This window comes from Pseudophryne corroboree, chromosome 3 (genome assembly GCF_028390025.1).
Source record: "Pseudophryne corroboree isolate aPseCor3 chromosome 3, aPseCor3.hap2, whole genome shotgun sequence".
NCBI classification, from domain to species: Eukaryota; Metazoa; Chordata; class Amphibia; order Anura; family Myobatrachidae; genus Pseudophryne; species Pseudophryne corroboree.
This window is the reverse complement of record NC_086446.1, coordinates 583,878,466-583,906,463: the sequence shown is the minus strand read 5'-3', so window position 1 is coordinate 583,906,463 and position 27,998 is coordinate 583,878,466. Positions and strand designations below refer to the sequence as shown.

Sequence of the window (27,998 nt, the reverse complement as noted above, 5' to 3'; positions counted from 1 at the left end):
TGATTTTATCAACCATGGAAGAGTCTGAAATAGAGGCTGGAGGCTAAGCAGCCAAATGGATCTGGAAGCCCTCACCAGATCCATGTGTACTGACACTTCATCAGTCCCGTGTTTTTATTGCTCCTAATCATATCACCTCACCGAAAACCGCAAATTGCTTGTACTTTTCAAAGAAAGGTGGATTTTTTTTTATTTTATTTTTTCTTTAATATTATTTTTATTATTCCTTTACAACATTTGTCCTGCTGAGCAAACTGATGGTATAAAAGTTATTAATGGCAGTGATATACAGTAGATTTTTTATAAATGCATTTTCAAAAACAGTCTTGAGAAGATTTTACAAGTATTGAGGAAAAAATGTAAACTAAAACATAACAGAAACAAAGTTAGGCAAGGAAAAAAAATGACTTTGGTCCATATAAAGCTTGGCAATAACATTTTTAACACAACATCATTTTGGTCATTCCGGACAAAGAATGTCGATACATACAGCTACAGTAGTACCAGGGCTGTAGCTAGGTGTGTGCTGGGTAGGGGCGCTGTTGGTGGCACTTGTCAATTATCTGTTTTAATTACTTTCACTTGCAGCTTCCCCCCTTTCATTCATGAACTTAACTTGAGAGCTCTTAAGCTTAGTTATTCAGTCACAGTGTCCTTTATTACATTTCAAAATGCTGACATCACCAGGATTCGAACCCATTGCCTGTGGTATTACAGTCAGGCAATCTTTTCATTGAGCTATCTGTCCTTGCATAGAAAGGTAGATAATTCTAAGCTAGAGAATTCTAACTCTGAGCAGATCTATGTAGTGTGTGGCTGCAAGTGATTGGATTTGTGGCTGCAAAATACATAGATCTGCTCAGTTGCAATGCTGATTATTTTTTTTTACAAAGTACCAGTAGCTTTATATAGTGTTATAGGGTTGAATCCTGGGTATGGCAGTTTATTGAAATGTGTTATTTAATAAAGGGTACTGTTACTGAATAATAACGTGCTTTCAAGTTAAGTGCATGAATGTGATATAAAGAAGATTTGTGTTCAAATAAATTTTCTTGCACTGGTCTATAAATGTGTGTGTATTATATATATATATATATATATATATATATATATATATATATATATCCCCCCCACGAGGCATGCGCCTTATGCCCCTTTTGGAAAAAAAGGGGGGCGCCAATTCTTTCACTGGCACAGGGCACCAAAAAGTCTATTTATGGCTCTGAGTAGTACAGTACTTCTGTTTCTCTTAATGTTTTCTAGAAACAACTAACCAACAATGAAACCCTCAACTGGAAATGACTACTGTATATGTACTCGGAGCTGAGCATCCAGCTGTTAACAGGCACAGAATAGTGATGCCCATACTGGGTTGATAGAGCATGATGTCACATGCACCTCTTTATGACAAATGTTCACAAACTCAACTTATTTAGCCATCAATAGCTATAACTATCAGTTGTGGTTTGTAAATATTTGGTTGTTTGGCATGGCTTAAGGTGGGTACACACTGGCCAATATATCGTCCGTTCTCTCTTGAACGACTGATATATCGCGGGTCCGTCGGCCAGTGTGTATGGGCGATACGTCTGTGAACTCCGTTGTTCACAGACGTATCACGTCAGCCCCGCAGCACAGCCGACAGCCAATATACCTACCGATATATTGGCGCGACAGCCAATATATCTACCAATATATTGGCGTCAGTCCCCGACGGATCAGGCAGTATGTATGCTCAACACACTGCCCGGTCCGTCCATAGATATATCTGACGATCAATTGAACGGCAGATATATCTACCAGTGTGTACCCACCGTTAGTTACTTGTGGGATGAAATATTTTTTTTTTTCATTTGTGATAGAACAGAGAATATATTTTGAACTTGTGGTTTCTACATATAAAATGTATGTAGACTTAGATACTGCTTTATTGATGCAGTGGTGTAATTAAAAGGACGTAAGCTGAGTGTGTTGTCGCTGGGCCTCCCCAGCTTCCTGCAGCAGCCTGTGTGGAGGTCCTATGCCAGTTTGTCAGTACTCATCTCCACCGACTCATCTCTGTCGGCTCTGCACTGCATTTTCTCCAAATATTGACAATGCAGGAGTTTTAAAAATTAACAGCACTGTGTTAGCTTCAACTCTGCTTGCACCTATCTGTAACAGTTATAGACAAGGACAAGATCTGCTGCAGCTCTAGGGAGTACTCACCAAATGTGGGGCTCATTAAATGGGATCTCCTTAGCTCTGTAGTTTTGGGAGAGAGTGGCTGGTTAAAGAAAATGGCTTTTGAGATTGATATATCCTTTAAAATGATCAGATACATTTTGACGTTTCAGGCCCTGTTGTTCTGTATAACTGTACAACACATAAACAACATTGTTTCCCCGAGTTTCATTTTCATTTCTGCTCCAGAAATATGTATTAAGATACTGTACTGCCAAAAATAGAAAGAAATAATGATAAAAAAAAAAAAATCATAGACATTATTAGCCATACTTATATACAGTGGAAATAATAATAATAATAATAATAATAATAATAATAATAAATGATATTGAATAGTAGGTATTACAACAATAACTACACAGGTAAAGTTAAATGTGTAGATTGAACTATTGTACTTACCATACTTTCTCTATTTCACAACACAATGGCTATCTGTATTATTAATGTACCCAAATGCTGTCCAGTGGTGTGCACTAGTCAACCTTTTTTAATTGAATAACATTTGGTTTATGTAAAAAAATTCCAAGAGGATATTACAATAAACATTCTTGATATTTTTAACAAGATCAACACGTGCCAAAATGTTATATATATATATATATATATATATATATATATATATAAAAATAAACAAAAAAATAAATATATATATATATATATATATATACACATATATAAAATACTTGTGTGGGTTTACTCCGGGTACACCGTTTTCCACCCACAATCCAAAAATATACTGGTAGGTTAATTGGCTCCCAACAAAATTAACCCTAGCGTGAATGTGTGCGTGTGTACATGTGATAGGGAATATAGATTGTAAGCTCCACTGGGGCAGGGACTGATGTGAGTGGCCAAATATTCTCTGTAAAGTGCTGCGGAATATGTGTGCGCTATATAAATAACTGGTAATAAATAAATAAATAAATAATCAGTTATCTCATGAATATTATTAGGTATGCATAATGTGCTACATTACAAATATACTGATTAATGTGATAATCTAATACATCATCTAAATTCTCAGCGATAGGTTGACTGTGATCTGTGGTAAACCTGCAACTGGCAACTTTCTGTATCCTTAGACTGGTAAATAATACTTATGTCCTGGGATCGTGGCTGCAGAAGGCTGGAAGAGCAGCAAGAGCATGCTAGGGTGCAATGCAAAGCAGACAGCAGCACAAAGGCTGAGATTAGATGTTAGAAGAAACATGCCACACACAAGGCAGCAGGCAACCTTTCAAGAAGGCACTTCACAGGACAAGAAAAGCTGTTAAGCTTCTTAATTTCCCTTGGTCCAAATACCTGATTTCAATATCTGACATCAAAAAAGAATACATACAATGCATCTGTAACTGCCTGGATAATGGCATGCACGGTATAATCTGCCAACAATGCTGGGTAACTTACTTTCCTAAAGTGTGAAATTTTCATATGCTTTCAAAAAATAGATAAAATCTAAGTAAATGTTCTAAATAAAGCATGTATCTGTAGCAATTGTAATGAAAAAAAAAAAAAACAATTTGCATTTTTATCAACCATGTAGAGTGTAAATATGAACATTTTTCATGGTATATTTAAGTTCAGTGAATTGCACATTTTTTTCATTACTCTCCCCTCCCTTTAGTATCCCTAATTTATAGATGAAAAGTATTCGCTTCTCTGTAGTTGATTCATAAAATCACTTGACTGATCTGCATTTGCAAATGACTAAGCAGCCACAGTTGTGTGGAGAATGACTGCAGTGTTCGGCAAAGGGAAAGTTGGAATCTCGAAGGGAAAAATCACACACACTCAAACAGGCACTAAAGTCTCTTATACATTAGTACATGATGCTCTGGTTATTTATTTATGTGTTTTGTGATAACCTGGAGCAGCATGAATAAAGGGGCCTTCCGTAATATTTCATAGGCATCTATTCCTACAAACAGAATATTTGTACCTATAAAGCACTGTTTTATTTCCAGAATTGTTCAGCTCAGATTCCGTGCCATTCTCAGTCCCTTTGCTAACTGTAGGTTAATAAAGAAAATTAGACGATATTATCTATTGTGTTCTTCTATACTAAAAAAAAGTGAGTAAGGAAAAGAATAATTTGTAATAATATAAATATGAAGTTGGGATACACAATTATATTTGAATAATAAGCATACAAATGTAACCTCATTCTTAATATGTTGTATATATAATTATGTGCCAGTTTATGTAAGTAAAGTGCTAATTTAAATATATAACAGGTAGATGAACAATTTGGTATGTCAAATTATTATTCCGATTTGCACAACAGGGTGAGTAGGAAGTTTTTTTAGTGCATGAACATGGTTGATAACCCTGTATCACATTATGTTACCATCACAGCTTATAAAACTATAGTATCTGCAGTACATTAAAGGAAAATTGTCTGTGTGTTGTTGTTTTTTATAAGCCAGTGTATTACTTTTACATTACATTGGTTTGTATTGTGCATTGGTATGTGCTAAAGTATGTTCCTTGTTTATCTAAAAATTATATTGTATGGCAGCAACACCACATATAATAATATAAGACTTTACTATTACAGTCACTTTTAATTTGCAGCAACTTTATCCTGGAAACTTCTTTGGGTGAAAGAACAAATATTATTTACCAGCTAAAATAGAATTTGTCATTATAAGTCTTAACAATTAGTTTCTTTATTATTTTTCCATTCTGTATTGTATTCTATATAATACGCAGTAAAATATAAGGTGACAGTAATAAATAAATAAATAAATAACTATGTGTGTCAGTGTTTCAATTATAGGTTACAAAGATATGTAGCATATATATATCACCCCTTGATGAAGTCTGAGTGACGAAACGCGTTGGGTGTACCTCCATTGACTCTCCACTCTTTAAAAAGATAAGCAGCACTCTCTTATCCGATATTTTATTATTTATTGCCTTTTATTATATGTAATTTATCGATTTTTTTTTAGCTATCCTTTTACCTGTTATTAGTTAATAGCATACGCCCTCCGGCTTTTAACCCACCCTGATATTAATTATAGTTGGTTTTATATTATATATATTGCATAAATAAATGTATTGTTATTTTAAACGTATCCAGTAAGTCTCCTCATATATATCATAATTTACCAGACACCGTTGGTCGCTGAAACCCTTATCCCCCCTTTTTTTGCATTCTTTAATTAAGGCAGTTTATCCCTGACTAATACTTAAGGGTTAGCTGACACCTTGAATCACTTAAGGAGTGTCTGATCTTGTTGCATTTTTTATTATTCTATTTCACACACACCTGTGGTGCCATACTTCCACTACCCAATATATATATATATATATATATATACATACATACATACATACATACATATATATACATACATACATACATACATATATATACATACTGGTTTCCTTTCTGTTATACTCTTTTTTTTTTTGGGGGGGGGGGGAAGTGGAAAGGCAATGTATTTCAATGAATTTTGTTAAATATCACATGCAGTGCAGTTCCATATAATAAACTTGTAAAAGTGATTTATTATATAATTTATGTCACATAACTTCCTTGGAGCTAAGTGCTCCCAATTAACATTTTTATACTTCCACAAATATCTTTAATAGTTTAATTTAACAGTAGCTAGAACTAAATTACATAATTTGTGACATTATTATCAATCATATTAAAAGACCACACTATTTTCAATAGAGTGTAGTATTAGTAGTAGTAGTAGTAGTAATAATAATAATAATTAGTATAGTAAAATTAGGAAATGTTCACACAAAAAATTGAATACAGTTAAATCTAAGTATTGTATCTAGCATGCTACAGTATATTGTTGCTCAGAGTTTATAATGTAGTTATCATCAATTAATATCATCAAACCACTGCCACATAATTGCCAGGGGTAAATTTAGGGGTCAGGCCCCTAGGCCCTACTTTATCGGTCACCCCCCGTCATGTCACTGCCCCCTTGATGTTGGGGCCTCCCGGCTGCCAAAGCCCCCTCCACCACCACAATTTACTGATCATTACTCCCTCCTCCATCACCAGTTACAAAATTAAACAATACATTGTAATGACATAAACAAAAATAATAAAAATAATTATCTTACCTCATCTGGCCTTTGACCTAGCACCCCTAGACATACCATGTGCATACTGGAAAATCCACCACTGCCAATTGCCACAGAGCACCATAGACCCCAATGCTCCCAATGTCCCTTCTGTATAAAATAAAAACATTTATTCTACCAGTTATTAATGTTTATGGATTTTTAGTTTGACAGGTGTGTGCCCAAAAAAAACTCCTTCATTCTCTCTATATACCTCTAGCAGATCCATAAGAAATACAGATAAAACTGAAAAAAAATGTTAAAATGTTGTTGGAAAACCAAGGAGGGATAAGGGAGAGGAGCTGCCCCAGAATTTTGCCTCCCATTGCCAAGGCCTCTGGGGCCTTTCTAGAAATGTAGTTCATGTACTGTACTATGTGGGTCATTCCGAGTTCATCGCATGTAGCAAATTTTTGCTGCCCATGCGATCAACGGCTGTCGCTGGGCAACGACGCACCTGCGCATTGCGACCGCCGCGCATGCACAGAACCAACCCGTTCATACCGCTGCAAAAAACAGCAGTGTGCGAACGGGTTGGAGTGACCCTCTATGTTATTAGGACTTACCGAAATAGAGAAAAAACTTTTTTTTATAATTCCTGGTATAGGCCACCTCAGACTTATTCGCCAGTACCCAGATGATGTCACAGTGTTAACATTTCATTGCTTCTGCTTAAAAAGACACTGTTTCAGTAATTATATGATTTACAGTACAAAAGAAAGCAGGGTGATCACAGGAGAAGGGCAATGTATAATCATTATATTTGCTCAATCACTTTGAGGGTAATAAACTACTTAGAAGAAATTCTTCAGCCAAGTCCTATAGCAATAATCTTGCTAAAAATCTATTCATAAGATTGAAAGTATAGATTCTATCTGGACCATATCTAAGCCTCAGAATCAACTTTGTTAATTTCAATTTTGAAGTAATCATTTGCTTTCAATTATTGTGGAAAGTATGAAGTTGTGTCAAAGAAGAATATAATTACTAATTAGTGTATTAATAATTGCCAGTGCAGTTGTTGCATTACATGTTATGGCATATTCATTGTGATGAATTTGACCCTTTTGGGGTCAGTGATTTCAGCTATAGTTGCCCACATGAATATACAGCAAAATCCCACAGATCTGCTAATCTGTGACTGACTTGGCACACTAGGTAAAACATATCTGATCATGTCAGCAACATCTGAAATCTAAAAAATATATGGAGAGAATTTAAGAGCAGGCTAGGTCTTATACAGCAATTCGGCTACATTGGACAATTGACCTCCCTCTAGCTTATATAAACATTTCACTTCTATATACTGTATATACTTTCTCCATCAAACTCTGAACTATAATTTACTCAGCCAGTGCAAATAATATAGATATAATGTCCTTATTTTACATGATAGAGATGCCATGTTCAGCGCTTTGTACTTTTTTTTATTTCTCAACATGTAGTTTTTGATTAATGTTGCATTCCTTCTGTGAAATTGATACATCAATTTTAATTATACTGTATTTCTTTTCACTTGTAGGAGACTCCCATCCTCAAAGACTAGTTTTCAAACATTAACTCTTATCATTCTCTCCTCCTACTCATTTGTAACCTTTAAATTATACCAAAGCCCTCAACTTGGTAAGTAATAGTACATCATGAAGTTTCCCTGGGTTCTCCTCATAGTGCACCTATGCATGTGTACATTATATATATATATATATATATATATATATATATATATATATAAAAAAAACTATGTTGAACTATATTTTGAGATATGCATATATACATAGACACACACGTGAATAAATACAGATAGATACCACCACTGGCAGTGTATACAATGCATAGAATTATATTTTCATATGATCTTCAAATGGAATGTATTTGAAAGGTTTCTATGAGTTTGTGAGCAGTTTGCTATACTGTATGTACTGTATATAATATTTTATCTATGCTGCAATTTTCTTTTCCAGTTTCAAGGTTACCTCCCAGGCTGTTCTGATGTTAGATAGCTTAAAATACCATAATAATAATTGTAAGAAAAGAAATATTTATCTTCTGCAGAGTGGGAGGCAGAGGACTGGAAGACGTGAAAGCCGAATCTCTATTTAATAACAAAATGGGAGAACTTTTTGGTATGGGAGGGTTGAGCTAGAGAGACTTGTATGACCTAAAGGTTATTTAGAGAGATGAAAGTAAGGGCTCTTTCTGTCTTTATTGCTGTCAGCACTTTTTAATGTCAAACTTTGTGAATGATTGTCCAAGAGCTGAGCTGGTACTTTTTTTTTTATCCTAAAGTTTCCCAGGATTGTGTGATGTATTCATTGCTTTATAATTAACGTGGAATCCAGCGCGGGTGGGCTATTGCATTACAGAGTCTTTGGGTTTAAAGTGGCTGGTCTCAGTCATTGTTTTCTGACGTCTGTCTCTGTTATGACAAGATTCTTCTCTGCCACAAAAAGGATACACAGAAATCTCACAGCATTGTCCTCAGCTACCAAAACACGATTGAAAGTCAATGCAAAAGTAACAGTGATCACCCACGAGTTACCTGGTAATCTGCCACAACATTTTTGATGTGTTTATCCATTATTGTAAATTAGTGACACATACTAGTCAACAATAAATGACAATTATAAAACTCCACAAATAAGGGCTTGTAGTATACATTCTATTTGAAGGTTTTTTTTGGAGGGGATATTTTGGCACTATTGTGACCCATTTGTAAGGCAAAGGCTGTGCTTCCTGATGATAGGATTTAGGTAGACAGGGCCTGATTCAGAAATGTATGCAATGCTGATATTTATGGAGTTGTGTGATTATTGTCCGACATCAAGGTTACACTGCGCACGCAACAAAGTGCCTTAGTGATGTTGCTTACAGTAAGGATTTCTTCACAAAGTGATTGACAGTCAGGGACCATTGGAGGGAGGTAACAGGGAGTGGCATTGTTGCAACCATTTTCAGGGTGTGTCTCAGCCTACATCTGCAATCCTGTACCCAGAAAACATGTCACCAGCGTCTCAGATCAAGCGTCCATTCTGACTGACCACAGGGCTGAGTATCAAAGAATATGCGACCACTGCTGTGTGTCTGTATGCAGTTGCTTGGATCTGTGAGCCGCCGGTGGATGTCGCAATACATTTCCAGGTGACTACAGCATTAGCATATATTTGCACTATGGCGTACAAATTTGCAGCTGTAGATACATTAGCATACATCTCTGAATCAGGCCCATATTTGTTTTTCTTGCAGTATATTGACCATTTCTGGATGAGATAAATAAATAAGTATCAAGTGTGGCAAGAGCATCTGTGGTGTGTTCCTCGTTTACTGGTGGCAGCCATTTTCCCCCAAAAATTACATTATTCATACACTTCCTATATAGTGTCAGAGGTCAGCTGTCAACCTACAGTCTACTGTGTGCCTTTTGCATCAGTCAGTTACACTATACATGCTACCGTGTGTTTACCGGTACAGAAATGGCAATTTAATAAAAATCATGACATTGACAAATCTGACACATGAAATAAAGACAACACAGATGTCCCCTCACTCTCATAATTTCATTAAGACATGAACGTGATATAAAAGTTTTTTATGAGAACAATGAAAACATTTAAAGAGTTAAAGGAATGGTCCAAATGTGATAGGAGGCGAGATTGCGACTTGTCATGTACATTCCCGCCTGTGCCTGCAATCTCACAAATGGGTTGCAAAGCATTTACACTGAGAAAGTGTACATTAACATTTGAGTACCTCCCAACATATCACAGGATTAAATTCAGGAAAATGGGGCATGATCTCGTGGAAAGGACGCATGACCTCGTAGCATGCCACTATTTTAATCACTCTGGGGGCATGCCCAGTACTGCTGGAGATTATGAGGCTGCCCGCAGCCTCTCCCCTCACTATATACAGATGCTCTGCACATCTATACACCCGCTAGTCTGCAGAACAGTGATGAGAGTGCTGCTGCTCCACAGCTTTTTCTCCCCATGGGACGCTGCAACCTGTGGGTGGTAAAGCAGGACAGTTCCTGAAAAGCGTGACTGTCCCGCTGAAAGCCGCTGGGAGGTATGACATTAGTATGTTTTAGGTTAATTATGGACAAACTCAGCCCTCAAGGATACCTAATAGTTCATGTTTTCCAGAACACCTATCTTTTTAAATGAGTCCATTAGTAATGACTATACATGTGCACCAGCTGTTACCTCTTGAAAACATGAACTGTTAGAGATTCTTGAGGGCTGAATCTGACCACCACTGTTCTAGGTTGCCAAATAAGTGCACCTGTGCACAAGGCCATACCTGGGCTAAATAACACCCCATATTGGTGTTGCCTCCCAAACACATGGCATCAGGAGGTTACATTGCAGAGATAGGACCAGCATTCTAAGAGTCCCCAGAGCATCCTAAGGGTGTTTCGGGTGGTTCTACAGGCTGAAGCGTGCTGTTCCATAAAATCTGCAAGCCAAATGCAGGTGCCATGGGGCAGCAACAGTTCTGCCCCTTTGGCCCTGCATCCTGGGTGGCGGCACTGCTTGCACACCACTAGTTACAGCCCTGCTTGTGCAACATTTAATACACTGTGCATCTGCATTTGCCACACTTAACAAATTACTATGTCTGATTAAAACATGAATCATACAGAGCACACATAATAATACGTGACCTGTACAGAATGTTGTCTGCAGCCCATTTGGAACCAGGATCTATTGTAGAGTTAGAAATAATCTTACAATAGAATAAATACTGAATGTAAACAGGTTACCAAGGATGTGTACTGTACCCATTTGCCACTGCTCTGTGTACTAGCAGACCACATTTTGTACATGTATAATGATCACATACAAGAAAAATGCAAGTTAGAAGGTGCAACTAACAAATGGGTTAGCAGTATGCTGGGACAGCCGGAAGTCCTCATCAGCTGACCCCTAGACCCAGAAGACATCACTGGAGCCACCAGACCAGGTAAGTCACCACTAGACCACCAGGAACGTTTTGTTGTCATTCTAATTGTGTCGACATGATGACTGTCAATGTGGTCTATGTTGACATACAAAGCATATCAAGATTACGACCTTGTTAATAGTCTCTCTCATGTTGACATGATGAATGTCGACAAAATATACCACACCCAGAGTAACTATCGGAACCAACCAACGCTGTTAACTAATCACAGGCTTTTCGCTTGGTTACTGAACAGGAGCCAGGCCCTGGTCACAAGAGAGTGCTTCAGTAAGCTGTCCTAGTTGACAAATATATGTTTGCAGCCACACTGCTACATAAGGTTACAGTAATTGTTAGGTCACAACCATCTTTTTAAGTTTTCTTATCCGTCCCAATTGCCAATCTACAAAAGGCTTAGCTTAGGAACTTGGCCCCGCTAGCTAACGCCATCTTCATATGGCGGTATGATCCCTCTCTGGCAGCCTCCATTACCTACCCCCCCCCCCCCTCCTTGCTTATGCGTATGCATTTATAGTCATGCATGTATAATGACCTAGCTAGCTGCCGACAGTGACAACTCTCAATTTACCACCTTCCACTTCGCCATAACAGCCATTTACCAAAGCCTCTGTTTATTAAAGATTAAAATAAAAATTCTGCTTCAAATAATGTCTTTTTACCATGCTACTTTTCGGTGTCCCACAACCTCCCATAATAAAGATACCTTTGACAGAGGAACTTGACTACTTTCTTCCACCTGCGCTTCCCATACCAGCTGCACCCCTGCTACCACAGTACTGTAGTTCTGCCCCTAGGTTTATCCACAAACCTGCAAAGCTACAGTAGATACAAACTGATTCACATGGACCAGGTTCCAAAGTTGAGTTCAAAGTAGCAGGAAAAATGTTAGCCAGACAAAAAGCTGTGCAGATCCTCTGTGCAATGTACATCACCTTTAATAACAAAAGGTGCCCAACATACACAATGTAATCATGACATTTGAAATAGTGTTCAAATGCAGTTAGCAAAATGTATCGTCTGTGCTATTTTTTGTAATTAGCAGTCTATGCAAGCGCCAATTCTGCATGTGTGTGTTCTTGGGTGTCTGCTTTGTGTGTTTGTGTCTGCATATGTATGTTTAGAGAGCAGCTTTGTCTGTTTTAAGCACCTTTTGAATATATTTGTCACACCTCATTGAGCTTCTTAACAACCCAGCACCAAACCTCCAATCCGCTCTTTGCAACATGGTTACCTTATTACATCAAAAAGGAATGAAAAGAGAAAAGAGAACTGGTGTCCTGTAGTGCTCCCAAAGGCTCTACGGCATCCTGATAAAACCGATCATCTCATTAGTTAAATAAAAAAAATAAAAAAATAAAGTTTTTAAAGATTTTTCACTCTGTACTTTTGATTTTTAATGTTCTCACCAAACACAGTCATTTTATTTGATCTTTTCACTCCTTGCATGTAGGAAACTAGTTAATGGCCCATTAAACATATTAGGACAGCTCTGCAGCGAGCAGCAGCACTTAAGAAAGAAACAACAAGAAACAACAGGAGAAGTTTAAATTTCTGGAGGAAAGAAAAAGCCCTGGAGAAACAGATTAACAGAATACAAAAAAAAAACAAAAACGAAGTAATTTAATTTAATTTAATTTGTTAAATGATTAAATGAACTTCGATGATGAGTATTAAAGATTTTTTGATATCTGTGTATAAATAGGCAGTCATGGTGTGAAACTTACAAAACACTAATTGTGGCATAGGTCATCAGCCAATAAAGGCCTCTTCATAGTGATTTTTAAATGGCTTGTGTAAGCATGGGTTTTCTTTCATTATTATCTGTACTATTGTTTACTGTACTTGTGTATTTGTATATAATTAACTCCAAAAGCTATAAATAAAACCCACATAAAAATAGATGTTAACTAACAGAGTTATTATATTTATTTTAGGGGTGTGGTATGTAAGGTCGATGGTAAGTAGGTCGACAATGTTTAGGTCGACCACTATTGGTCAACAGTAATTAGGTCGACAGGGATGCTAGGTCCACAGGGTCTTTAGGTCGACATGATCTAGGTCGACAGGTCAAATGGTCCACATAAGTTTTTTATGTTTCTTTGGTGTCGTTTTCTCCATACAGTGATCGGGAACCCCAATTAGTGCACCCTGTCCCCTCGCACGGGCAAGGAGCCTCGCCCCGCTACCGCTGCGCTCAGCACAGGTCACTATTCCCAATCGTAGTCCGCGTGGATTCATGTCGACCTTTTAACCTGTTGACCTAGAACATGTTGACCTAAAGACCCTGTCGACCTAGAAACCCTGTCGATAGTGGTCAACCTAAACACTGTCGACCTAGTTACTGTCAACCTAGAGACCGGATCCCTCTTTTAGCTATAAAGCACCAACATAGGGCCTAAGTCAGACCTGATCGCTGCTGTGCGTTTTCGTACAGCAGCCGATCAGATCTGAACTGCGCATGTGCCAGCGCCGCAGTGCGCCATCACATGCCAGACAGCCGGCGGCCGTCTTAGCCCTGCGATCGCCTCTGCATAATTGACAGGCAGAGGCGGTCGCTGGGCGGGAGGGCTGGCAGCGTTTGGCCGCAGTTTAGGGGGCGCGGTCTGGAAAATGCAGGCCTTCCCGGACCATTGGGGGGGGGGTAGCCCGCGGCGGCTGCGGAACGTCACACGTTCCCGCTGTGATGCTCACAGCGACAAGTAGCTCCTGCCAGCACACAGGTTGCTGTGCGATGCTTTTGTACTTGTGCGGTGGTGGGGGGGGGGGTCGGGCCTGACATGCAGGGCGGACTAGCCTGTGCCGGGTCCCCCCCCCATGTCTGTGTGACTAATCGTAGATGTGCTAAATTTAGCACATATACGATCAGGTCTGAATTAGGCCCATAGTCCTTAGAGCTGTACTTTAAGGAGATTAAACTAATTTTGATTACAATTAGTGACTGCCAACCACACATTGCATGGGGTAAGGGGGGGGGGGGGCAGGGGGTTAACACATATAAATATACATGAATGTTGTATGTAATAGGCAGCACCGTTCGTTTTACAGTCACCACTGCACCCGATACTCAGCTTTCGGCTTCACTTCTCTCTCCTCTATAAGCCCGCCCACAGATTACCATTGGCTAGTTTTATAGGAGGCGGGGGCCAGGGTAAGCTTACAGGCAGGGTGACAGGGACGGCCGTTACCCACACATTTACCACGATGGGGGTGGCGGACCACTGTTCCTCCTGCGAATATCCCTGTTGGCTGTAGATGGGATGTCACAGGGAGGTCAGGGTGGGCTCTGACCAGTGCAGGAGATTTCTAAACTGACAGCAGTGGTATTGCCACTGCAAGGAAAGCAGCGGAAGCCTGGAAGTGCCTGCCATCAGTCGGGGGAGAGATCTTTGTGCTGCCCCCCGCCGTGTGAGTGCTCCCATCCACCACCGCAGCCTAGTGTCTGAACCCCAGGGATCAGCACAGGTATAGTGCAACAGCTACTGGGAATAAGGCAGATGTCCTGCCCCTCCATACACCTGCCATTACATATATCCCCAGCACCATGATAGAGTCCTGATATACCCCTGCCCTGACTAGACATCCAGAGCTTTGCTCCTTCACAGTGCTGTTAAGCTCCATAGTTGTCTCTGTCTTTTTTCCTTCTGTTCTCTCACTCTATTTCTCTCATGCCCCCATCTCTGTCATACTCATCTCTCTTGTCCTTATCTCTCTCTCTTTCTCTCCCTCCCATCTCTCTCTCTATTCCCTCATCTTTCTCTCTCTCTCTCTCTCTCTCTCTCTCTCCCATCTATCTCTCTATTCCTTATTATTATTATTATTATTATTATTATTATTATTATTATCCTTCATTTATATGAGTAAACAAATAAGCAAAACAAGAATACAGTGACTTATAATTCAACACAATATAGGACAAGTACAGGGTATATAAACATAGCGGCATCAGCAAACAGCACTGAAATAAGTATCAGGGTGGCAGAAAAAAAACGAGGGATTTTGTGCCGGCAAAGTGAGTTTTGAAAAGAAGTAAGGTTAAGTAAGAGACGTAAAAGTACATGAGGGAAAAGGGCCCTGCTCTCTCTTTCCTCCTCGTGTGTGTATCACTTTGACAATTGTATTGACAGGGCCCCCGTAATCCTTAATCCAGCCCTTCTTGGGTCAGTGTAAACATAAAGCTGTCTAACATTTGTGGGCTGCATGCAAAAGCAGCCAGTATTTACCCTGCACAGAAAAAAATCTAAATGTATTTGCTCCGCTTGCATTGCAACATGGGCCCTCATTCCGAGTCGTTCGCTCTGTGATTTTCTTCGCATCGCAGCGTTTTTCTGCTTAGTACGCATGCGCAATGTCCGCACTGCGACTGCGCCAAGTAATTTTGCTATGAAGATAGTATTTTTACTCACGGCTTTTTCTTCGCTCCGGCGATCGTAGTGTGATTGACAGGAAATGGGTGTTACTGGGCGGAAACACAGCGTTTTATGGGCGTGTGGATGAAAACGCTACCGTTTCCGGAAAAAACGCGGGAGTGGCTGGAGAAACGGAGGAGTGTCTGGGCGAACGCTGGGTGTGTTTGTGACGTCAAACCAGGAACGACAAGCACTGAACTGATCGCAGATGCCGAGTAAGTCTGAAGCTACTCTGAAACTGCTAAGTAGTTTGTAATCGCAATATTGCGAATACATCGGTCGCAATTTTAAGAAGCTAAGATTCACTCCCAGTAGGCGGAGGCTTAGCGTGTGTAACTCTGCTAAAATCGCCTTGCGAGCGAACAACTCGGAATGAGGGCCATGGTTTGTTCCAGGTACAAAGTTACTTGCTTTTTTTTACTTTACTTCCAAATCAGGATCAGGCCCACTTATTTAATCTTCCAAAGAAATGCATATTATTCACTATACTCTATACTGAACCTTGTTGTACTGTGGAATAATATATCGCATACAGAACTGCAAACTAAGGGCATACCTCCCAACATGACCCTCTCCAGGAGGGACAGAATGCTCTGCTCCTGGACTTCCCTCTTAATTAATGATTCTAATACTAATTCTAATTCTAATACTCCACTTACAGTACCATGGAGATACTCCCCAGCTTTACCTACTGTATAAACGTTGTGAAGCAGGAGGTGGATACAGTGATTGTTATTAAGAATAGCCTTGCAGAGAAGAGTGAAGGAAAAGTCACCCCCTCACTGGTGACTGCACTCGCCGTGTAGCCACCTCTCTCCAAGCCCCATCCTGTGAAGCACCAGGAGAAGTTTTTAAAAAACCAAAAACAACTTTATTGACAGCCAGCCAAAGTGACAGAGCTCACTTCCTGTTTTTTCAGTGAGGAGGTGCTGTTATCGGGAGCTAGAGGTGATGGTAAGTGACATGTCACCTTAATAATAGCTGGGTCATTTAGCGCTGCCATAGGTGTCTAGCAGGCAGAACATGGAGAATTCCCTTTAGCACATACAGAGGAGCTATAATGTTTAGGGATTGTCTCTGACTGTTTTGTTTGCCATCCTTATCTCCCATTAGTACACAGACCCCTTAATACAGTACTCTGTACTGTACCCAGGGCCGGATCTAGGGGGGGGGGGCGAAAGGGGCGACCGCCCCCCCCCCCCCTAACACAGTCATAGCCACGCCCACTTTTGAGCAGAAGAGATCTCTCCGGGGAGAGCCTGAGGCAGAACGATGTGCTGCAGCTTATACCACAGCAGCACAGAGGAGAAAGGAGAGCAAGGGTTACAGAGCATTTGCCCCTCACTTGCTGGTGTGTGGGTACTAGGGCTAATAAATACAATTACCTCATAGCACAGTCACATGTACATAGAACAATCACAAAGCTCTATCTCAGTATCACTCAAAAAGTTCAGTCAGAATTGAGAGAGGAGTTAGAATTGCAGATGGGAGGAGTTGGGACTGTAGAGGGAGGAGTCAAGATTAAACAGTAAACCGCCCCCCCCTAAAGAAAAGTCTAGATCCGTCCCTGACTGTACCTTCCCACCGTGAGTGATGCACAAATAAACAACATACAATATAGAATACCCACCTTTCAACCACATTTTAAGTACTATATTAACCCAAAAAACATTTTACACATCTTCACACCAGAGCATACAGTGTTATTACGGGTGGTCTTCAGTTTGCCGACTGTCCTGATCCCGGCGCACAGTATACCGATAGCCGGCATACAAACACTTTTTCTCCCTCTTTGGGGTCCACACCCCCCTGGAGGGAGAATAGATAGCGTGGCGCACGTAGTGCGCCACCGTGCCCGCAGCGAGCCCACAAAGTGCTAATTTGCGCTTGCCCAGCTGTCGGTATGCCGTCGGTCGGGATTCCGGCGCCGGTATGCTGGCCGCCGGGAGCCCGGACGCCGGCATACCATACTACACCCTGTTATTACACCCACTGATAAACAACATCAATCAAAACAAAGCTCAAACCACATAATTTCAAAATATGATACAAAAAACGCAAAGGGGTTTCAAACAACACCTTATACTACAAAAACAGGACTACAAAAAGGATATAACCCTGACATCGGGCACCGGCCCCTTTTGTTTCTACATTATCTGCCATGCTTCTCGACCAACCCCCCTCCCTCTCCCCTTTTCTGTATGCCTCTTTGTCCACATGTTTGTACAGTGTGCATAATGCTCCAAGTGATTTGTGTCGGCAGTGGAGGATGTGCAGGGTAAGTTTAATATATGGTTGCAGGGTGTGCGGTGTGGGCCCCCTGGACCCAGGGGCCCATGTGCACTGTACATCTTGCACCCATTATAGAAATGCCTATGCTGTCCCTATCTTTCTTAATTTGTATGTGCACCTCTCTTTTATCCTCCCATCTCTGCATAATGGATGTTGGTCCTTTTTTTCTCCACATTGCATATCTTTCAACCTTTACCCCTCTTTTCATATCTTCTCCCAACCTTCTTTTATCATTTACCTCAACACCCACTTTTACGTTGTGTTCCTCACAAACCACTTTTCTTGTGGCCCTGTACCTTGTCCGCCCTCCCCATTCTAATTCTTCTTTTGTTCTCTTCACTCCTTACCTTCTTCCTCCTCTAAATTTAAAGTTGATTGAGTACTGGTGGCTGTTGACCACAAGCAACATGAACAAAAAAGGCCCAAATATGTCCAGTGCTACACAACTAAACCTGAATATTGCAGGTAAGCACAATCTTTTGATTTTTAGTAATGACTTTATTAATTATTGCTGAGGCATAGAATAGGAACCCATTGATACATTATGGGTCATATTCATCAAGCTCAAAACCCAAATAAATAGCAAATGCGCTAATTGGTTTTTGAATCACAAAAAAACGACTAAAGGTCGATTTATCAAAAAGCAAAAAGCTCTATTACTGACGAACGTTGATTGATTGAGACAGAAAGAGGGCCCAGAACCAGTATCTTGTCTGAGGAGCTATGAAGTCTTAATCCGGCTCTGCACAAACTATGTGCAAGCAAATCATGTGTATCAAATATTTCATAGGCATAATTGGGGTTAAACTTTCACATTTAAGTGTTTTGGTATGATTTATAATCCAAATGACATAAATAAATAAATAAATAAATAAATAATAAATAAATAAAGCATGAATTGAATGAAACTTCTGGCATTCACATGCAAACATACACACATAGGCCCTCATTCCGAGTTGTTCGCTCGCAAGCTGCTTTTAGCAGCTTTGCACACGCTAAGCCGCCGCCTACTGGGAGTGAATCTTAGCTTATCAAAATTGCGAACGAAAGATTAGCAAAATTGCGAATAGACACTTCTTAGTAGTTTCTGAGTAGCTCCACACTTACTCGGCATCTGCGATCAGTTCAGTGCTTGTCGTTCCTGGTTTGACGTCACAAACACACCCAGCGTTCGCCCAGACACTCCTCCGTTTCTTCAGCCACTCCCGCGTTTTTCCCAGAAACGGTAGCGTTTTTTCGCACACACCCATAAAACGGCCTGTTTCCGCCCAGAAACACCCACTTCCTGTCAATCACATTACGATCACCAGAACGAAGAAAAAACCTCGTAATGCCGTGAGTAAAATACCTAACTACATAGCAAATTTACTTGGCGCAGTCACACTGCGGACATTGCGCATGCGCATTAGCGACTAATCGCTCCGTTGCGAGAAAAAAATACAGAGCGAACAACTCGGAATGAGGGCCATAATCACACACATATACACACATATCAACACACATTTACACACACACACACACACACACACACACACACACACACACACTGTACATATACACACACATACACATATAGTACACACACATCAATTCTCACCAAGGACACAAGATCTTCGTTCTGGTCTGGAGGGGCGGAGCTTCTATGTGATTGACAGGCTGGGCCTCTGTGGTTAGGAGGAAAGGACTGAGGAGAGGGAAGGGGTGGCCACCACACTGCCTGCATGTTCCATATCACAGAATGCAGATACCTGAGAGCCATGTAGATTTTTCTGACAAACCTCTAAACCTCCCCTCACCCCCAACACCACACTGGATTCTAAGCACTGCAGTTAGTGAAATGGAACATGCAGGCAGTGTGGAGGCCACCTGTTCCCTCTCTTCAAGTCCTCTCCTCCTAACCTGAGCTCTGACTTCAGCCAGCGCCTTCTGTCCCTGCCGGCGCCTGGAGCTCAAGCTCCACTCACTACACCCTCGCTACGCCTCTGATATTACATGATGGCTAGATCATTTCCACTATCGGCCTGGTTCATAGATGGACACAATGCCGAAGTTTTCATATTTGAGTTTTTTTTGCACTGCGCATGTACCAAGTTTGTTTATCACAGTCGCAGTGAAGCTCTGGGTGCAGTGTGACTGATAGATAGTGAGTGTTTGTGGGAGACAAAGGGAAGGGGTTATGAGGGGTGGCTAGTCAAATGCAGGCATGTCGTAACTGTTTCGGGGGCATGTCTCAGCCTGTAACTGCATCTGTGTTCGCAGTTACAGTGGCTCTAGTGCATTACTTCTGAAGTTAATTCTGAGCATCCATAGGGTTGTTTAGATGATTGATGATGCAACCTATGTGCATCTGAAGGTGTGTCATTGTATGCAAGCGTTGGATTATAGATTCTGCCAGTGGGCATCTCTAATTCCATGCAGCTGCATCATTAGTATATTTTTGCAAAGACTCACAGTCGTGACGGGATTTGCGTGCAAGTATGAATTAGGACCTATGTCTTGGTTTCCAAAAATGACTTTATTCCAAGTAGTAGGGATGTGCGCTGGCCCAAATAATAGGTTTTGGGTTTTGGTTTTGTATCTGTATCTCCTTTGTGTTTTGGATCTCACAGCTCACAATATTGTTCACCAACATGCCTGACTGGCTAAACTAAGCAGCGTCACAAACACACGGCAGTTATCAATCCAATCACAAAAAACAGCATTCCGTACCTGCACAGTACAGTGCAGAATACTTTGGGACACACAGTTAAATACTGCCCAGGTTACAGGGCAGGTCGGATACAGTGTAGGTGGAATTCATTTTGGGTCATATATAGTGCAGCTTGCATACAGTGCGAATCAGATACAGTGTGGTTAGAATACAGTGCAGTTCGTAGTGTAGGTTGTATACAGTGCAAGGTCAGATACAGTGTGCATCAGATACAGTGCGAGATGCAGTGCAGGTTGGATAGAAAAATATAGCACTTACTGTGGCAGAGGGTGTCAGCAGTGAGGGGTGTCCTCAATGCATGGGTGCTGGTGGTGTTGGCAGTGTGAGGGTGATGGCGTTGTCCTCAATGTGAGTAAGCTGGTGGTGTCAACGGCTATCCCATTGGTGTCCTCAGTGGAGGGGTGCCAGCGGTGTCCTCACTGCAGTGGTGCCGGCAATGTCGGCAGTGCAGGTGTCCCAGTGGTTCTCTCAGTGCAGGGGTGCCAACGGTGTCCTCATTGCTGGGATGCTGGCAGTGTTGACAGTGCGGGTGTCCCAGTGGTGTCCTCATTGCAGGGGTGCGGCTGTGTCAGCAATGCGGGCTGTGTCCTCTATGTGAAGGTGTCGGCAGTGCGGGGGTGTCTTCCGTGTCCTCAGTGCAGGGGTGCCGGCAGTGTGGGAGTGCCGGCGGTGTCCTCAGTGCAGGGGTGCTGGCAGTGTCAGCAGTGTGGGTGTCCCAGTAGTGTCCTCAGTGCAGGGAGTGCCAATGGTGTCGGCAGTGCAGGTGTCCCAGCAGAGCAGGCCCTAATCAATATGATGCCCTAGGCAAGATTTTGGCTGGTGCCCCCTAGCACCGCTGCTAGTTCCGCCTCTGACCCAGCACCCCTTTCCCATCACCATCACCCCTCGGTCATTTTGGTGCTCCTACCCCCTATATTTTAAATGGAACAGTGCGCACATTTGGTGCGGCGTACAAAATGGGGCATGTTCTTTTGGGAAGGGGCATGGCACACAATAGTACCCCCAATTCAAATTATGCCACAGTAGTACAACTTTATTTACATTATATCATGCAATAGCGTCCCTTCTTCACGTTACATCACACAGTAGTAACACTTTAACTTATATACATTACTAATCCCAGTAGTGCTCCTTATTCACATTACATCACACTGAATTGCTCCTTATTCACATTACATCACACTGAATTGATCCTTATTGACATTAGACCACACAGTAGTGCCTTTTCTATACATTATGCCACACTGTAGAGCACCTTATACACATAATGACACACATTAGTAATGCCTTTATACACATAATACCACACTGTAATACCCCTTACACATATGACAGACATTATTAATGTCCTTATAAACATAATGCACCTTACACATTATGCCAACCTTTATCAATGCCCTTATACACATAATGACACACAAAGTGCCCCTTACACATATGTTGCACATTATTAATGCATTTATACACGACACACATAATGCCACTAGCACATATGCTGAACACTATTGCTCAACGAACCTACCCACACACAGCACTCACATGGCCGCTAACCTCTGCCTATGCTTGGATACAGATGTGTACTCATACATCTTGCCTTAATATGCAATGCAGCTCCCATCCATCTCTGCTAACGTTGCTATGTAACTAGGACACACAAGCAGCTTCTGCTGATTAAAATTATAATTAGCATGCCTATAGTCTGTGTGCGACTGCGGCTGTATCTGCATATGAAATGCTATGTTACAGTGATTTCCAGGAATACACTATAACGCAGCATTTCGTATGCATATACAGCCAAGTCATACACAGAATATAGGCATGCCACATATCATTTTAATCAGCAAAATCTGCTTGTGCCCCTAGGCATTCCAAATGCCCTAGGCATGTATCTAGTTTGCCTGTGCTTAGGGCCGGTTCTGTGTCCCAGTGGTATTTTCAGTGCAGGGGTGCCGACGGTGTCCTCATTGCAGCTGTGCCAGCAGTGCAACACAGTGTGGGTGTCCCAGTGGTGTTTTCATTGCAGGGGTGCCGCCTTTGTCAGCAGTGCGGGCTGTGTCCTCTGTGTGGAGGTGTCGGCAGTCTAAGGGTGCTGGCTGTGTCAGTAGTGCAGGAGGACCTGTGGTGTCCTTAGTGCAGGGGCGTCTGCAATGTGGGAGTGGCGGCGGTGTCAGCAGTACTGGCAGTATTGGCAAAGCAGGTGGCGGTGATGGAGGCAGTGCGGGCGGCTGTGCCATTAGTGCGGTCGGGTCCGCCGTCTTGCATCATTGCAGTCTATGACAGCTCTCTCAGCCAATCAGCGGTTAGCCCATTTAATGCAACAGGACTGGCCCCGAGTCAAAACCTCAGGATCCAACAGCGGGATCCGGGGCAGGCAGGGAGATCCAAGCTGTGGCTCAGATCTCCCCGGATCCCCAATGTTCGTGTGGGTTCGGTTCTCAGAGAACCGGACCTGCTCATCTCTAAACAGTAGTATCATACATTTTATGGTTACATAGAAACATAGAATGTGACAGCAGAGAAGAACCTATTGGCCCATCTAGTCTGTCCGCTAAAGATAAATACAATAGGAAAATAAAGTATTTAGGATCAGAGTCAATATGTCAGATTACATAGGCAGCGGTTCAAAAAGGAAAGAAGGTGAAAATACCCCACTAATTTCAAGTATCTTAAAGTTTGAAGGGCTTTCGGACGTTTTACATGCACATACTGTATGCAATGTTTGGGCTCAGTAGTTATTTACAAAAAACATCTCTTTGTTTGTACTAAGTGATTTATGAAACGCACCAGTTCAGATGTTTCACTCAGTGTGAAGCAAGTGGCACTGTTAGAAGTCGACTACAGATCCATTTAAACTGCAAAATTGCGATAAAGGAAATTTTAAATACATAACATTTTCCATATCTTATTTTTAAATTAATGTTATTTGTCTTGAATGATTATACACAGAAATACATTGTATCCAGAAAATTCATGTAATGTATTTTTCCCACACTGCACAGAGAGTCCATTTTCTAAGTTGCTTTCAGTCTTGTTTTCCTTTGTGCCTCAGATGGTAAATATTTACTGGAACATAATTACTCAAGGATATAAGTGATTAGGTAGTGAGGTGTCTGTAAGACTTTTTTTCATTTGTAAAAATTCAAAATTACAGAAAAGGTGGATATCAATATTGGTAAGTTTATTAATTGAGTCAAACTTGAACAAATAACCAATTAGCTGTATTTACTATCAATAGAGAAGCTTATAGGTTCTTTCTTTTATCACAGTTGATATTGAGGTATGAGATATCTGTTCTAAACTGTATACTGTATCTCCTTCCAATATTCATCTTCTATTGGGTACCTAAGGTTGACCTCCCATTTGTCTTTGTGTCTTTGTGCTGCTGGCATAAAGTTACAGAGAAGATTATAAATAGAGGAAGTCATACACTTTGCCAAGGTATTGGGGACACGTAAACATCTGAAATGGATGAGAGGCTGGAAAACATCTCAGCAAGAAAGTGAGAGAACAAATTTATAAATTTGGAAATATTACACAAATCTCAGGTCGAGCAGAGTCTACTTTTGGGAGATGAAGTGAAGTCAGATTCTAGATGCACAAAATTGGCTTTAGCATAGACCTGATGATCAGCAATCAGCTTTCTCTTTGGGAGGTAATCTTGAAGATTCCAATTTAATGGGCCCTTCAGAGATGACCTACGAACACTTGGTGGAGGAGAGCTGAGTCTAAATGAATATGATTGTTATTGCCACACATTTTAATATAGTCAAATGAATGCATAAAAGCCAAGAATGAATGAGGGTTAGCAAACCAGTTTTTTTTAGATTTGGGTGGGTTTTATTGCTTCTGTGCATGGTGAATACTTGCTGCTTTATTTTTACACTGCAAATTAGATTTCAGTTTGAACACACACCACCCAACTCTAACTCTCTCTGCACATGTTACATCTTCCCCACCTACATTGCAACATGGTTTGCCCATTAGTGTGCTTTTTTGGTTTGCTAAAAAACCTGAATAGGGCCCAATGATCAAAATTTTCCACCACTTCCCATGTCCTGCCTTAGTTTCATTAAAGAATTATTCATGGAGAGTAAAACTTCATTTTAAGGTGGTTCATGTGAAGCCGGATACATACAAAATGGAGGAGCAATATGTGCATTACTGTTCAAAATTTAGTATGCTTTAGCTTGTATGCAGACTGAGACGTACAATCGCATTATGTTTCTCTGCATGGAGAAAGACAAAAGGGGAAGAGAAGGTGGAACTGTCATAGCCAAGTACAGTATGGGCACAACCACTCTCCTTACATGGTGGAAACAGCAGTACACTGTAAATGCCTATAGGGGATACTGGATATAGCATTTGTGGTTGCTTCCCACTTGTGCAAGATCCATGTTGTAAATATACATGCTGGTAACTGGAAGGGCATGGTGCAGATTAGCAACGCGCATGTTATCATTCAGATACTCACAGGGTCAGTGCAAGTGTGAAAGGTTCAGGCACAATCCACGGTCATGGTGACAGGGAAACAAGTGGTCAGAAACCAAGAAGTCACATGGAGAATTGTTGCACTATTTGAGTAACAATAATTCATCATTCCCTTGAGGCTCAACATCGGTATTCTATTGGCCTTGTTAACAGGTTGAGATTGGGTGACCGGCAGTTGGGAACCCGGCAGTCAGCATACCGATGCTGGGATTCCGGGAGGCTGAGTGCAATGAAGCCCTTTGCGGGCTCGCTGCGCTCGCCACAGGTTTTGTTACTACTCTATGGGTGTCGTGGACACCCACGAGTGGGAGTAGTCCCTAATAGTCGGCATGCTGACTGTTGGGATTTCCAGCAGTCGGAATTCCGGGGTTGGTATACTGACTGGCAGGATCCCGAGCGGCAGTAACATGATTACATCCCCTTGTCAACTTCCAGAGCTTCCAATGTACTTGAATTTGGAAACAGTGGAATTAGAAGCATTATTTAGCCTTAACAGGCTCTAGAAACACTAGATAAGGTCAATGCTCTTTTACTATTGTGAGTAGCTCTTATTTATGTTATTGTGAATATTTTATTCCTATTGTACCAGATCAGTCCATATTTGTTAGCCCCCCCCCCCCCAATAAATAAATAAATACATTCCAGGATTAAAGATCTAGGTTCACTGTGCTTATTCAGAGCAATGTTGCATTTAGATGAAGCCTGTTCTCTTTATACAGAGTTTTAATTTGTCTGTATTTATAGATTATATAAAAGGCATATTGTACTATACTGTGAGGTCAAAATTGTGGCCAATGAAGATGATCATCACTGGCATCGCCAACACCAATGAACTGACCCCTATGTGTCTGGATAGATACTATATTGTTTGATTAATACTTGGATGGTAAATAAGTTTAGTCTGAATTATATACAATCATCATATCCTCATTATCATTTTCCAGATTGAGGTATAAAATTGTTACAAAACCATATTATATGAAGGCATCTTTTTCCTCTTGGGCAGGGCTCCGTGGCAGCAGGCATCCATTGCAGCCCCACAAAATGCTTAATATGCCTTTAGGGTGGCAAATCCCATAGGGGACCAGCAGTTTCACAGAATGGAGACAATGAGCTATTGATAGTGCTATGTGGTTACATGCTAAATAAAATCTAACAAGTGATTTTATCATTATTATTAGCATTATTAATTAACAGTTTCTTATATAGCACAGTAAATTATGTTGCACTCTACAGTGATAAAACAAAACTGGGTAATAACAGACAGACATAGAGGTAGGAGGGCCCTGCTCACAAGCTTACAGTCTATAGGGAAGTAGGCATTGATACGCAAGGATAGGTGCTATCTATTGCATAACCAGCCAGCAAAGGTTCTTGGTGGGCTGTATGATATGGTCACCCAGCAATGTTGGCCCGGGGAATGGAGGATGGGAAAGTGAAGAGAGAGGAAAGTAGTGTAGCTTAACTGTCATTTTTCATTTGCCACTTGGGTAAAAAAAGAGATGGTACAATAATTTGGTATCTGATGTGCATTGTTAGCAAACAAAACAAAAAAAGCACTACAAACAAACCTACAGTAGTATAATCAAAGAAAATAAAAAATGGTGTTAATATAGGTTTTATTTTCTATATGTGACACATGTAAAAAAAGCAAGAAAATGGGAAACATCACATTAGAGAGGCAGAGAATAGGGCAAGCTGACTCTACAGCATGAACAATTTCTCACTTCGAGGGCTATGACAGTATCAGTGTGCCCGGGTGCTGGCACCATTGCTGTGCACACAGTACTAGTCATTCTTTAGGAAGACTCCCTGGAGCCAGGCATAATTGGAAAACATGCCGTTCACAGTGGATGTCCAATGCCACTGCCCCTATTGATTGGCACAAAAATCTTGGCACATGCCATGTAACCCTTCCAAACTAAGTGCCAACAATGCTATTTAATTAATAAATAAAAGGCTTGGCAACAATATTCCTTCTCTCACTATATGTAGAAGAAACGCTGTAGATTCCGTGCTTCAGACCCTAAAGTTAATCAGGCCATCTCTAAGATGTAACATAATGATTAAATTGTCAGCAAACCAAGAATCTTAAGATTTCTTTTGTGTTTAATCTTGACTTCCTAAAAGTAGACAGTGACATGCAAAAGGCTTAACAGACCAGATTTGTTTCTCTAAGCCAATTAACTGCAAATTGCACAGCAAAAACTTTTCAATCCTAGAGCACCAAGCTTGTCCTGCCATATGATTAGTTGTGGTTCACTGCGCAAATGTCAGACAAGATATGTATCAGAAATTTCTTGTTTGCTTTGACCTATGAAAAATGAAGCTATTTGTTGTATGCTGTATGCATATTATTTTTTTTTCCAATTTGTTTGTATTTTATTTTGTATTCCACCAAAATGCAAACATGGATATGCAAATGTTTTGCACAGTAAACTATCAAAAGCCAGTAATCAACATAGAAGATATTTTAAAGTAAAACAATTTAGCCATGCAACCACTGGAAACCGTACAAAGGATGGACAATTTAATGTGTGTTTAATTGGCTTGGAAATTTAAGGTTGACTGCTTGTCTGAGAAAAGCACTAAACCATTTCTGTTAGCTGCAGTTATTGTGGTGGAGGCACCTCTCCTGATAATGGGTGGTTTACTGCACTGTGTAAATTTTTATTAGGCAAGGAGAGAGCCTGTGTTCCAGTTCCCCTCTCAGAATTACAGACAAGTGATGGACATACAAAACTTGCTATTGTTAGGTGCTAAAACAGGTTTCTACTACCAGTTGTAGCTAGTTCTTTTACATTGTCACTAGTCATAGAAGT

The 27,998-nt window shown here is 40.9% G+C and overlaps 2 long non-coding RNA genes across 2 annotated transcripts in view; both read left to right on the top strand.

The window, feature by feature from the left end:
- Window positions 1-13,160, top strand: part of LOC135056359 (uncharacterized) — a 105,987-nt gene extending 92,827 nt beyond the window's left edge. Inside the window, exons 2-3 of the long non-coding RNA XR_010243962.1 lie at window positions 7,841-7,941; window positions 12,731-13,160. This is a non-coding gene — a long non-coding RNA (uncharacterized LOC135056359). The remainder of the gene's footprint in view (window positions 1-7,840; window positions 7,942-12,730) is intronic.
- Window positions 13,161-16,572: 3,412 nt separating this feature from the next.
- Window positions 16,573-27,998, top strand: part of LOC135058043 (uncharacterized) — a 911,901-nt gene continuing 900,475 nt past the window's right edge. The window contains exons 1-2 of the long non-coding RNA XR_010244559.1: window positions 16,573-16,640; window positions 18,350-18,443. This is a non-coding gene — a long non-coding RNA (uncharacterized LOC135058043). The remainder of the gene's footprint in view (window positions 16,641-18,349; window positions 18,444-27,998) is intronic.